We start from the raw sequence: 15,394 nt of genomic DNA, 5'->3' as shown, positions 1-15,394 counted from the left end.
TATGAACCTCCCTCTTAGAACTGCTTTTGCTGCATCCCATAGATCTGGTAAGATTGTGTTTTCATTTTCATTTGTCATGAGGTATTTTCTCATTTCTTCTTTGATTTCACTATTGACCCATTTTTTTTTTAGTAGCATGTTGTTTAGTCTCCATGTGTTCATTCTTTTCCTGTTTTTCTTTCTGTGGTTGATTTCTAGTTTCATACAACTGCAGTCAGAAAAAAATGCTTGAAACAATTTCTATCCTTTAAATTTGTTGAGGCTTGTTTTGTGATCTAGTATGTGATCTATCCTAGAGAATGTTCCATGCACACTTGAAAAGAACGTGTATTCTGTTTTGTTTTGTTTTTTGGGGGGGGAGGATGTAGTGTCCTGTAGATATCAATTTCATGTAACTTGTCTATTGTGTCATTTAGGACCTCTGTTTTCTTTTTTTCATTTATTTATTTATTTACTTATGGCTGCATTGGGTCTTCATTGCTGTGCACTGGCTTTCTCTAGTTGCAGCGAGTGGGGGCTACTCTTCATTGCGGTGCATGGGCTTCTCATTGCAGTGGCTTCTCTTGTTGTGGAGCATGGGTTCTAGGCACGTGGGTTGCAGTAGTTGCAGCACACAGGCTCAGTAGTTGTGGCTTGCAGGCTCTAGAGTGCAGGCTCAATATTTGTGGTGCACGGGCTTAGTTGCTCTGCGGCATTTGGGAGCTTCCCGGACCATGGCTTGAACCCATATCCCCTGCATTGGCAGGTGGATTCTTAACACTGTGCCACCAGGGAAGTCCAGGACCTCTGTTGCCTATTGAATTTCTCTCTGAATGATTTGTTCATTGATGTCAGTGGGGTATTAAAGTCTCCTACTATTGTTCTGTTATTGTCAATTTCTCCCTTTACGTTTGTTGGTATTTGTTTTATAGATTTAGGTGCACCTATATTGAGTGCATATATGTTAACAACTGTAATATTCTCTACTTATATTGATCCCTTTATCATTATATAATGCCCTTCTTTGTCTTTCTTTATGGCCTTTGTTTTAAAGTCTATTTTGTCTGATATGAGTATTGCTACTCCTGCTTTCTTATCATTTCTATTTGCATGAAAAATCTTCTTCCATCCCCTCACTTTCAGTTTGTGTGTGTCTTTCAGACTGAAGTGAGTCTCTTGTAGGCAGTATATTGTAGGTTCTTGGCTTGTTTTTTTTTAATCCAATCTGCCATTCTATGTCTTTTGATTGGAGCATTTAGTTCATTGACATTTAAATTAATTATTGATAGGTATGTTCTTATTGCCATTTCAATCCTTGTTTTATAGTTCTTCTTTGCTCATTTCTCCTTTTTGTTTTTCCTTTTGTGGTTTTATGGGTTTCTTTTGTAGTATGCTTGAGTTCCTTTATTTTTGGTTTTTGTGAATCTATTGCATATTTTTGATTTGTGGTTACCATGGAGTTCAAGTATGTTGTGACCCATAACTATATCTACTTGCTTTAAACTGATAGCCTTTTGAGTTCAAACACATTCTAAAAGATCTTTACTTTTATACTCCCCTTCCCCATACTTTGTGATTTTGGTGCCATATTTTATATCTTCATGCTTATCCTTTCACTGTTAATTGTAGTTATAATTGCTTTTATGACTTATTTTTATTGTATTTTAATCTATGCACTGGCTTATTTAAGTGATCCTCAATCCTCTTATATACGTGTCTTTCCTATTATGATTTTCCCTTTCCTATAGATTCTTGCTTGTCTTCTATTTTGCGAAGACCCTTCAACATTTCTGTTACGGTAGGTTTAGTATTGCTGAATTCTTTTAGTTATTTTCTTGTCTGAGAAATTCTTTATCTCTCTTTCTATTCTAAACAATAATCTTTTGGGGTAGAGTATGTTAGGTTGCAGGTTTTCCATTTTCAGGACTTTGAATATATCATGTTACTCCCTGCAATAGGCTTTTATTATTGCTTTATAGACTTTTGAAGTGCATTTATTTACCAGTGTCAGAGTGGGAAAAAATGAGAAGGGAATGACTTTCTCTTTTGATTTTTATAAGCCATTCTAGAAACGATTAAAGTGAGGCATACAGGTATATAAACATTTCCTTTGTCCCAGAAAACATCATTGAGCAGCAATAACAAAAATATCTTACCTGGATTTTCAACAAAATTAAGATATTTGCAGTAGTCATTATCTGTGGTTATAGTTGCTGGAGAAAAGGAACAGATTGTAAATTTTTCTAACTTGAATTTTGAAAAGTAAATTAAAAATGTCTTTTATATCTATAACTTTATGTGATCATGACATCATATTTTAAACCCTAATGAAAGGTTTGGATTTTCAGAATAGGGAGAATTTCTGAGAACAAGCACACCAAAACTTGCCAGCATGCAAGAGCCACTCCAGATTTGCAGACAAACCAGCCAAGCAACCACAGGCTTCTTCTCTTGCATTCACATCAGGAAAGCCAAATCAGAACAATTATTTTTCAAAACAATTTGTCTCAGTACACTCTTTTTATTCTAAAACCAATATCTATTCTTAAGATAAAACATATGTATAGATTCTGTCTCTTTTGGTTATGTATACAAAACTCTTTCTTTTCTCACTACCTATTTTTAGAAACTATTAATTTGAATTATTGAGTTCTTTGTTTTTTAAGAAAAACATTTCATCTTAACGATCTAGCTTTAGAAAGCAAAATTCTTTACTTAAGCTATTTTAGGATTTATCTGATCTATTAAAAGGAAAAAGAGCTCTGAAGATAATCTCATCTAGTTTCTTTTTCTTTTTTTTGCAAAGTAAAAAAGATCAGATCATTGTATTCTTTCTCACAGCGTTTTTTTCTACGCAGTTATTTTTTCTTATCTATTTGCCAGTGAGCTTACTAACATTTTAGATAATTGCATTTTCTAAGATTAATATTCAACATGTGGCTATAATTCATTCAACTCTTAGCAATCTGAGGTTCTACCTGGCTGAAGTAAATTTTAAATTCCTAAATTAGTTCCGGGTTTTTTTAAATAGCATTTCATCCTTTACTTAAGGTATTTTTCTATTTGTAATTAGTAGTAAATTGTAATCCTAAAAGGAAACTGAAAAGTAAGACAATTTTAAGTTCATGGGTGTAGCATTATCCCATAGACTGAATTGTGTCCCCCTCCCCCAGAATTTATCTGTTGAAGTCCTAATCCCCAATGTGACTGTATTTGGAGATAAAGCCTTTAAAGAGGTAACTAAGGTTAAATAGGTCATAAGGGTAAGATTCAAATCCAACATGATATCATTATAAGAAGAGGAGGAAACACCAGGGATGCACCAACACAGAAAAAAGACCATATGAACATACAGTGAGAAGACAGCTATCTGAAAGCCAAGGAGAGAGGCTTAGGAGAAACCAAACCTGTGGATACCTTGATCTTGGACTTCCATCTCCTAACTGTGAGAAAATAAATTTCATTTGTTTAAGCCACCCAAGTTTGTGGTATTTTCTTATGGCAACCCTAGCAAACTATACAACATCTGAGGCATTTAAATCACCAAGTATTTTTAAGCCACAGATAAATGCCTACAAATGATAATTAAAAAAAAAAAACCACAGGAATCTTCCAGTGTAACAGAAAAATAATAAACTGGTTCTATACACAATAGCAAATAGAATGACCATGTTTTAAGGACTACATCATGGACTTCCCTAGTGGCACAGTAGCTAAGAATCCACCTGCCAGTGCAGGGGATATGGGTTTGAGCCATGGTCCAGGAAGATCCCACATGCCACGGAGCAACTAAGCCCACGAGTCACAACTACTGAGCCCGCACACCACAACTACTGAAGCCTGTGCGCCCAGAGCCTGTGCGCCACAACAAGAGAAGCCACCACAATGAGAAGCCCACGCGCCTCAACGAAGGGTAGCCCCTGCTTGCCGCAACTAGAGAAAGCCTGTGCACGGCAACGAAGACCCAATGTAACCAAAAGTAAATAAATAAATTTATTTATTAAAAAAAAAATGACTACATCATGGTTGAATTGATTGCTCCAAAACTGAGCCACATTCAGAGTTACCAACTTAATCACCATATATGTATTGGGACTCAGCCCAGAAAAGATACAGGGAAATCATACTTCCTCTGTGCACCACTACTACCTCTCTTATTGTCCTGATTGGACTTCCTGCTTCAAAGGAGACATTCAGGGCACCTGTTCTATTTCTACTTAGATTCCCAAACTAGAGGACATATAAAAACCCTCAAGCAATATTTTAAGAGTTGCTTTGCTAAAGTTACTGAATCCAAAATCTGACAAGGCCATGACCCTGTCTCAATTACATTCACTCTCCTTGAGTTTCTTTTGACCTTTTTGACAATTATAATTCATTTAGCATATATGCTGACCTTGGATAAAGTTGCTGAAGATATGCAGCAATTTCAACCACATTCATTTCTAATCCATTATTTTTTTCCCCACCAATCTATGAATAATTCAGAATAATTGAAATCCTCAAGGAATATATTTTGAGTATAACCCTACTTTTAAAAATTTGTACCTTGCTTCAATTTGTCCCCATAATTTCATGATATCAGGAAGCTAAATGCAAATGCATTTTGGCTCTTAACTTTCACTTTTTAAAATTATATGCATGGGGTATTTCAACACATGAAAAAAATAATCCAACAGCTCGTATTCTTTCCTATCTTCTCATTCACATGTCATTCCAGTCACTTTATCAAAGATCCTACACCACACTGTGAACCAAGTGTCTGCTTGCTCTCCCCCACCTTTCCCACTGCTGCCTCACCTCAGGTGGTCTCTCATCCCCTCCTGCATTTGTCCATGCTATAGCAGCTTCTCTGTTGTCACATAACTCCTAACCACCACCTCCACAGTGAGGTTTGGTTCACTTCACTACTGGTGGCCTTGTGAATTCTAGGATCACCATCCTCCCTCTCTACACCCTGTTGTTCCAGTTACATTGGCCCCATGGAGAGGTGAGGTGGTAAGGCTGCTCTTCTGTTTACTGCCTTGTCTCTTAATTCCCTCCCCACTGTCCCCAAAGCACCACTAACATAAGGCTGCAGAATGGGTACTATGCTTTTCTGAAAAATTGTGGGAAAGACAGAGTGTATTACAATATAGGAAAAAACATAGAACTGGATGCTATATGAACAGAAATAAAGGTCCCCTTGGACCAGCACCTTAGTTCCTAGACTTGTTTCCACTACCCTCCTTCATAGTTCACTCTTACCCTCCTTTTCCCTTCACAGTGTGGTGCTAACCCTACTTTAGAAATATTCTAGTCCCTAACACAGGAGTAACATACTACTCATAAGCTCTGTGCCTTGTATCTCACCTCCACCTAGAGCAATTCATCTGAAGCTGGACGTTTCCCCAAATCTGCATTGTTATATCTAGGATAATAGTCCTTGGGAATCTTCAGCAGAATTTTGGGACTCAAAGCATACACCTTTTCATGAAACCTTTGCTATTTTAGAGGACAGTTATGCCTCCTCACTCCTCCTATGGAAATCTAGTAGAAAACACACATGCACACACATACACATTCATGTGCACACATAGGTGCACCACATGTGTGCAAAGAGCATATGCACACACGGTCACACACATGCATATATATTCACATACATGTGTGTATGTACCATACCTTTCCCAAAAAACAGAACAACCAACCTCTTATCAATATTCTTAAGTCAGGAACCTGTAGAACACTTAAGAAGATTTTATTTGTTTGTGTGTGTGTGTGTGTGTGTGTGTGTGTGTGTGTGTGTGTGTGTGTGTTTGGTTTTTGTTTTTGTTTTTTTTAATTAATTAATTTATTTATTTTTGGCTGTGTTGGGTCTTTGTTGCTGTGCGCAGGCTTTCTCTAGTTGCGGTGAGCAGGGTCTACTCTTCGTTGCAGTGCACGGGTTTCTCATTGCAGTGGCTTCTCTTGTTTCAGAGTACGGGCTCTAGGCACACCGGCTTCAGTAGTTGTGGCTCATGGGCTTCAGTAGTTGTGGCTCGTGGGCTCTAGAGTACAGGCTCAGTAGTTGTGGTGCACGGGCTTAGTTGCTGCGCAGCATGTGGGATCTTCCCAGACCAGGGCTCGAACCCGTGTCCCCCGCATTGGCAGGCGGATTCTTATGCACTGCACCACCAGGGAAGCTCTATGTGTGTGTGTTTATAAGAAGCTTTTAAATTTAGCTTTTCTTTACTTTTCACCAGATCAAATTCTCATACTGGGCTTTCTCCCTAATTAATCTCTGAAAGAGGAGGAAGAAGAGCAGAAAGCTTTTTAATTTCTCTATACAGATCAACCTGAGGCCAGGGATAAGATTTACATTTTCATTTATGCCACCAACAGATAGAATTTTAAAATCCACTTTTTCTAAGAAGGAAATCTATATAATTATGTGTATGTATATTATAATACACATATGGTAAAGTGAATACATCATAAGTGTATAGTTCACTAAATTTTTACATATCTAAACCCTGCTGTGGCCCCTACCCACATCAAAATATAGAATATTATCATCACCCAGAAGTTTTGCTTGTACTCTTCCCAGTCAACACCAGCAATTCCTTTACTCCCCAGAGGTTTGACTTCTAAAAGTATGGATTAAATTTGCATCTTCTTGAACTTTATATAAAGGGAATCATATAGTATGTGCTTTTTGTGCCTGGCTTAACTTAATCAATAATTTTGTGATTCATTCATATTGTGGCTATATTAGTAGTTCATTCTTTTTTTATTGCTGTACAGTATTCTATTGTATGTATACACTACAATTTGTTCATCCATTCTCCTATTTATAGACTTTTAGGCAATTTACAATTTGGAGCTATTATAACTAAAGCTACTATGACATTCTTGTACACATTTTATTGAACATACGCACTAATTTCTATGCCCAGGTTTCAAATTTGGTTTAATCAATTTGCACTCTCACCAGCAATGTACAAAAGTCCAGCTGCTCTATATTCTTGCTAACACTCAATATTTTCAGTCTTTTTATCTTGAGTCCATTCTACCAAGACTTGTGATAAGTTTTAAGAAACTAAATGTTGTTGTGATATTCTTAAAAGCAACTTTTTTTTTTTAAAGCAAGGAACATGACTTTTTTTTTTTTTAATAGGATTTATTTATTTATTTATTTATTTATTTATTTATGGCTGTGTTGGGTCTTCGTTTCTGTGCGAGGGCTTTCTCTAGCTGCGGCAAGTGGGGGCCACTCTTCATCGTGGTGCGCGGGCCTCTCACTATCGCGGCCTCTCTTGTTGTGGAGCACAGGCTCCAGACGCGCAGGCTCAGTAATTGTGGCTCACGGGCCTAGTTGCTCCGTGGCATGTGGGATCTTCCCAGACCAGGGCTTGAACCCGTGTCCCCTGCATTGGCAGGCAGATTCTCAACCACTGCACCACCAGGGAAGCCCAGCAACTTTTATTTTTATGGGTAAAAACCAAAAAAACAATAATTTCTAATGTCTTTCAGATTGTATCATGATATATTCTGTGGGGTCACTCAAGAAATTATTATATATAATTTTGCCTTATCAGGGATTAGATAAAATGATACTGGATCATAAATTTCAGGTAGATCAAAGTTTACCAGCATCAACTGGTCATGTGACAAAAACATTCAGCCTGTACCAGCACATACATGAAGCGCACTTACAGCAATAATCTGTGGTAGACTGAAATATTGGAAGATTGTGAGAAGTAGAGTAACAAAGTTACTAAAGTCATAAAAGATTATCAATGGTGATCTATTATGACTAGGACTGGTAGGAGTTATGTTTTAGATTAATTACAAAAATGGCCATAATTATTTCCCTCTCTATCCCTTTGCAATGAATCTTTGCAGCTCCTCCTTTTAAGAATAGGAGTCAATTTTCCCTCTCCTTGAGTTTCAGCTGGTTTTATGACTTGTTCTTGGTCAATAAAACCTGGTGAATTGACCCTGTACCAATTCCAAGTCTAGGCCTCAGGAGGCCTTGTTGGCTTATACTGGCTCTTGTAGAACCCTGCACATCCACAATGTGAACAAGCCCAGGCTAGACCTATATGGTGCAGTGACAGATCATCTCAGGTGACGCCATTCTAGATGCAGCCAGCCATCATCTGAGAGAAGAATTATTCAGCTGGGCCTAGCCCAAATTGTTACCACATAGAATAATGAGTTAAATAAATGGCTGTTGTTTTAAGCCTCTAAGTTTTGAGATGGTTCGTTAGGCAGCAAAACTTAAGAAATACAAGAAGTATATCTCAAGTACTTGATGGAGAAGGAATTCTTAATTATTATTAGGAGAAATTCACATTTAAATTGCTTCTGAGTCCTGCCAACAGCTGCTGCTGATAGTGGTAGTCAACATTCACTGAATGGTATGTTAAGTACTTACATGTGATATCTCATTTATTCTCACCACAAATCTACTAGGTACCTAATCAATTACAGTTGAGGAAACTGATGTTTGCCTCACATAGTTTACTCCAAAGCTGACTCCAAAGCTGACGCTCTCAACCACTGCATCACCAGCTAAGAGCGAGAAGCTTACACTGACCCAATACTACCTTTCCTGCTCATCTCAATTTACAGGTAGTAAATTGATAGCCAAGAAAAGCTATGATTTGCCCAAAGCAGTTCCTTCTAACTCCCAGTCTAATATAGTCTTCTGTTAAAATTCTTTGTAGTCTATAAATTATATTAATGCTTATGATAAAAAATTGTGTTAGTTTGTAAAAGAAAATATGTAGGCTAAATATTCTAGAAAAATTCTCTTTCAACAACCTAGAAGGGATAATAAAATTTCTTCACTGTATGGAAACCTTATAAAATGTAATTTTAATAGTACAGTTTTGGAAGGAGTGCATTAGATGTACCTGGTTTATTCACATTGTATAACTAACATTTTAGGTACCAGGGAGAAAATGAGAAAATGGGACTGTATTTTTGTAAATATTTCTCGCAATTGTGTTGTAATTTTTTTTGGCTTTACAAAGTTATATTTTAGGTTTTTAATTTGGGGTCTGGGAGTGAGCAGAGAGAAGGCAGACAGTAGATCTTTTTTCAGTTTTGGAAATCCTCTGGGATTTCAAAAGAGGATCGAAATCTGCCTCAAGGGCCTCACAAACATGATTTGCTTTTTGAACTAATAAAACACCAAATTAATTTAGCTACATGTAAATTTGCCAAGCAGAAGTTAGCACTTCATAATTTATCTCCATCTTGAGCTGACAGAACCCCTATTGGAAAGAGTTCCCTCAGGCTCATAAATCCAAAGCCATAAAATGCTTTTTAAAATAACACCAATGCTTCCCATCCCAAATTCTTTATTATCGCAAATCACTAACAAGATCATTTGAAAACCAGAATAAATTCTATTGACTGAATGCGCTCAGATGTTGTGACAAAAACAGAGGAAAGGGCTTCCCTGGTGGCGCAGTGGTTGGGAGTCTGCCTGCTAATGCGGGGGGCGCGGGTTCGGGCCCTGGTCTGGGAGGATCCCGCGTGCCGCGGAGCGGCTGGGCCCGTGAGCCGCGGCTGCTGGGCCTGCGCGTCTGGAGCCTGTGCCCCGCAGCGGGAGGGGCCGCGATAGTGAAAGGCCCGCGCACCGCGATGAAGAGTGGTCCCCGCACCGCGATGAAGGGTGGCCCCCGCTTGCCTCAACTAGAGAAAGCCCTCGCATGAACCGAAGACCCAACACAGCCAAAAATAAAATAAAATAAATAAATAAAGTAGCTATAAAAAAGAAAAGTGCTTTAAAAAAAAAAAAAAAAAAAAAAAAAAAAAAAAAAAAAAACAGAGGAAAGTAACCATTATTGAGTGCCTGTGCAATAAAACTTTGTCTCATTTAGTTCTTGTGGCACTATGAGAGGTATTATTATACCCTTTTCAGGTACAGAAATCAAAGCTCAGAGAAATTAAATAAGTCGCCCAATGCCATAATGCTGGTAATGAGAAGAACCCAGATTCAAATTCAGGTCTATCTAATTCTAGAGCCCATGTTCTTTCCGTCATGCTACATAACTTCATTAAATCTGCATTAAACAAACTAATTACTAAATGGATATGGATCAGTTATACAGTATTTCTCACTCATGTAAATCTGCAAAATAATGTCAACATGTGTTTTTAACTGGAAAATGAGGAGGCGGGGCGTACCTTTCTATAGAAAGTATTTTAATGTCAGTAACCTTTCTCCTTCACAGGCAATAATCCTTATAGCAAACTAAATATTATATTAGTGAGATTGAAACTATTTTTTCCTCTAAAATAGTCTAGGAAAAAAATCTATTTTTTATCTCAATTTTCTTGTCCTTTTTCATAAATAGTAATAGTTTTGAGGGTGTTCAATACCTTAGAACTTAGGAATTTAGATCATTAGAAAATGTACAGCAAAGTTTTTTCTATGCAGAAATTATAACTATCTGTATAAAAGAAGACATGATTTATCTGCCTCCCTGCAAAGAGGAAGTGAGAGGGCATGAAGAAATGATCTCAGGTGAGGTGGGGTAGAATGATGAAGAGAAGTGTCTTTGCCTTTAGAGGCCCTGCATATTATGCAAACTTGTTTCTCATTCCAAGTAGACACCTGAATACTAGTTCCTCCCTCCCTCCCTTCCATCCTTCAACAACCACTTGTTAAGTATATCTAGGTACCAAGCACTGTTTGTGTTGGAAACAAAGATTAAGAGATTGTCTCTGTTCCCTAGGGAATCAAAATTTTAATGGGGAAGACAATCATGCAAACAAATAATTACAGCTCTGAGTTAGATGTTAGACATATGAACTAAGTATGGGAATACAGAGGAAGTCTTTCCTTCAGCTGGGAGGTATCAGGAAAGGTATCCTCAAGGAAGTGGCATTTGCAGGAAATCCTAACATATGAATTAAAATTTTCTAGGCAGAGAAGACATGGTAGGAAAGAGCCAGTCTAAGTTCAAAAGAGGGTGGCTAGAAGGGTCTAAAGGTAGGTGTTTACTGACCTTTACCCTCAAGAATAAAAGACGAAAAGTGGAGTACAGTGAGGCTTTTCATAAATCAAAATTTAGTAAATCTGTCAATTTTATTCAGTGTTCCTAAAATTTCTAAAATTTCTTCTTAATGCAGAGAAGCATGATAAGGATGGGGTTGGGGATGAGTTATAACCTAAAATAACTTTCAGGGAACACAATATATCTAAAGTGTCATAAATTTTATATTAGAGCTGGGGTCAGCAAACTATGGCCCATAGGCCAAATTCTGTACTCTGCCATCTATTTTTATAAATAAAGTTTTATCAGAACACAGGTACACCACTCATTTACATATTGAGTAGAGCTGCTTTTGTACTACAACTGCAGAATAACTAGCTGCAACAGAAATTGTCTGCCCACAAAAATCTAACATTTACTATATGAGCCTTTAAGAAACTTTGTACTAGAGCTATATATCAACATGAGTAAGTATCAGAAAAATAATACTGAGTTTAAAAAGTAAGTTTCAGTGTTATAAAGAATCATGTTATACAAAGCTTAAAAAGACCCCAAATTTACTACTGTTTAGAGATACATGTATTAAAAGTATAAAGACAGGCATGACAATAATAAATAAGACAATGTTTATCTCTTTGGAAAAGGGAGAGAAAGAGGAATGTAAACAGAGAGGGGTTTTAACAATTTGAAATGTTTTATTTCTAAAGCAAGGTGGTGAATACAAGTGTGTATTATATTATTCTCTATACCTTTTTTTGTATGACTGATGCATTTCATAACTTGAAAACTCTTGGTTGTACAAAAAAAAAAAAAAAGGAAAACTTAGATGGAGGAGTTATGTTGCAGATTCTACTGCCCCCAGATGGCTGCAACATCTTCCATCCCATATACTCTTACAATGTGGCTTTGACACCACTCCCATCTAGAGGCGGGGTCTCTACCCCCTTCCCCTGAAACTGAGTGGGCTTTTGTGAATGTTTTGGTCAAAAGAATATGGTAAAAGTGACACTATGTGACTTTCAAACTAGGCCATAACAAGTGATACAGCTTACACTTTGCTCACTGGAATTCTCACTGTTAAAATCTTCAACTACCATGTAAGCAGCCTGACTGCTTTGAGGCAGCCATGCTGTGAGAAAGTCCAATCCAGCCCAGAGAGAGAGACCACATGGAGAAGTCCTGAGACTTCTTACAGAGAGATGCCTAGCTAGTTCCCTACTGTTCTAGTCCCCATTCTTCCAGTTCTAACTGCATCTGACTGCAGCAGCATGACATATTCTGATCCAGAACTCCAGCTTTCCAACTAAGCCATTTCAGAATTCCTGTCCCACAGAAACTGAGAAACAGTAAAATGACTGCTATTTTAAACCTCTAAAATTTGTTTTGCAGAGCAAGTTGTAAATGGAAGTTGAACACTAAATTGACCCCATCATCAGGAAGTTAAACTCTAACAGCCTTCAGTGGAGAAATCTGAGCAAAATTGATCCAAAAACCCTCAGAAAGGTTGAACAATAAGAAGGACCAATCTCAGAAGGCATGTGACTGAAAACAGGAATAAACTGCAGGTGTTTAACGAGAATCCCAGATCCCCAGTCCTATTTGAACCATCAGGTATTCCACAGAACCAGAGCACTCACTGCAAGAAGGATGAGGATTATTCTCTGGACAAAGTGGATGGGGAGGCCTCCAGAGAAACAAAAGACGGATAGCTGAAGGGTAAAGAACACTGGCTAAGGAGGAAGGACATGGGAAATTTAAGCTCTAACCCTGTCACTCATTGATTACATGTCCTTGTCCAAATCATTTTCTCCTTTGTTAAAGAGCTTAGACAGGAATGATCTATGAAGTAGATTTCCACAATAAAAATCTGTGATTCAATTAAAAAGAGAACACCCTTTAAAATATGGCTAGTTTAAGTAATGAATCACGATATGAAGTGCTTTTTAGTCAATGGAAATTCTAGTTCACTTCTTGTAACATGTAGTTCTTTTAGAAATAGCATTAGAAACTATAATAGAAAACCTCCAGTTAAGGTACTTCTAATGTTTTGTTTTTCCCCACAAGGGACCAATCAAAAGAGTGTGGGCCTGTGGAAAACTGTATGGAGGTTTCTCAAAAAACTAAAAATACAACTATCATATGACCCAGCCATTCCACTCCTGGGTATTAAAAAAACCCCACTAATTCAAAAAGATACATGCACCCCAACAATGTTCATAGCAACATTATTTACAATTGCCAAGATATGGAAGCAATCTAAATGTCCATCAACAGATAAATGGATAAAGAAGATGTGAGATATAAATACACACACACACACACATATATGCACACAGTGGAATATTACTCAGCCATAAAAAAGAATGAAATTTTGCCATTTGCAACAACATGGAGGAACTTGGAGGGTATTATGCTAAGTGAAATAAGTCAGACAGAGAAAGACAAATACTGTATGATATCACTTATATGTGGAATCTAAAAAATAAAACAAACTAGTGAATATAACAAAAAAGTAACAGACTCACAGATATAGAGAACAAACTAGTGGTTACTACTGGGGAGAGGGTAGGGAGGAGGGGCAAAATAGGGGTAGGGGATTAAGAGGTACAAACTACTATGTATAAAATAAATAAGCTACAAGATTATATTGTACAGCACAGGGAATATAGCCAACAGTTTATAATAACTATGAATGGAATAGAACCTTTAAAAATTGTGAATCACTATATTGTATACCTGAAACTTATATAATATTGTACATCAACTATACTTCAATTAAAAGAAAAAAGGGGGAAAAAAAGAGGCTGTGAGCCAAGGTATAGGGAACTGAAGGAATATGTATGAATCTAGGACTGTAAAAATGTTACAGTCCCTAGACCCAAAGAAATAAAAGAAGGCGGCTTCCCTGGTGGTGCAGTGGTTGAGAATCTGCCTGCCAGTGCAGGGGACACAGGTTCAAGCCCTGGTCCGGGAAGATCCCACTTACTGCGGAGCAACTAAGCCCATGTGCCACAACTACTGAGCCTGTGCTCTAGAGCCCGCGAGCTATAACTACTGAGCCCACATGCTGCAACTACTGAAGCCCGTATGCCTAGAGCCCGTGCTCTGCAACAAGAGAAGCCAACGCAATGAGAAGCCCACACACCGCAACGAAGAGTACCCCCACTCGCTGCAACTAGAGAAAGCCCGCGTGCAGCAACGAAGACCCAACACAGCCAAAAGTAAATTTAAAAAATAATAAAATAAAAGAAGGGAGAGGTTACCAGAACATGGAAAAGTGAGTCATGCAGAGCAGGTCACTTTTGGAGGAGTAGTGACTTCCCAGGAAGGCGAGGTGACCTTTCAGGAAGAAAGTCAGGGGAATAAATATACTGACCTCCCTCTCTTCCCATCCTGCAGTTTCCTGTCTGTGCTTCCTCCCCACTGGCCAAACTCAGTTGGAAGCCTGAGAGCACTGACCCCATTGATGTACTCTCTGCCCTTGAACTCCAGGACAGCCAGCCGGTAGAGAGTGGCCCTGGAGGAGCAAAAGGAAGGTAATCATCAAAGATGTGCGGATGAAAAGGTGGTAATCAGAACTTTAGAGACCAGATTGAAATTCACTTTACATATATATGTGTGTGTGTGTTGACTTTGAGAAAATGAGATATTCTGAGGGGTGATAAGATTCTAGAATATTTAGTTCTACGATCAATCTTTTATCTTTCTGTTTTGCCTCTTTTAACTTGAACGAATACTGAATCATGACAGATGGCATAAACTTTAGTATTTGCTTCTCATCCATGTAAATAATTCCTCTTTTCTTTCCTTACTCACATCCAAGTTGTTTCAGCTACACATCTGGTAATAAGGCATGGTATGTCAGAACTCTCTGATATTATGGTTTTTGTCAGAGAACTTCTATCTTGTTTTTAAAACCGGGCAGCTTCCTAAGCAGACAACAGCATTGCAGGGGAAGAGAAAACCTTAGTTACAACATGCACTATGTGGAGAAACACAGAAGGATGTATTTTGTTACATATAAAAGCACTCTGCAGTTATTTATAGCCTAAGTAACATACTATTCACAAAAGCTCATGTTTCCAGATGTAATTAATTTAGTCTGCACAGGACAAATGTATCTTTTCTGAGTCTCACAGCTCTAAGCCCTGTTCTGTCAATCATTTGGGATCCACACTGACTAGATTAACAGAAATCCTATACTGTCCCAGTAGATACCCAATGTTGACAGTAGTTTCCCTCCATCCTCCCCCCCCACCCCCACCAAGGGTTCTCCATGGAAGACCCACCACATTAAGAAGGACAAATTGTCTTATGGGAATGAGTACAGGAGATCTTGACTAGTTCCTCTTTCAGAACTTTTCTACTTCCCTGCAAAACTTTAGACCGCATTTCCAACTGTCACTTAGATATCTCCATGTAGGTATATTTTGGATGCA

Source organism: Balaenoptera musculus, chromosome 6 (genome assembly GCF_009873245.2).
Source record: "Balaenoptera musculus isolate JJ_BM4_2016_0621 chromosome 6, mBalMus1.pri.v3, whole genome shotgun sequence".
In the NCBI taxonomy this organism is placed as follows: domain Eukaryota; kingdom Metazoa; phylum Chordata; class Mammalia; order Artiodactyla; family Balaenopteridae; genus Balaenoptera; species Balaenoptera musculus.
The sequence above is the reverse complement of the archived record's forward strand: the minus strand, read 5'-3'. Positions refer to the sequence as shown.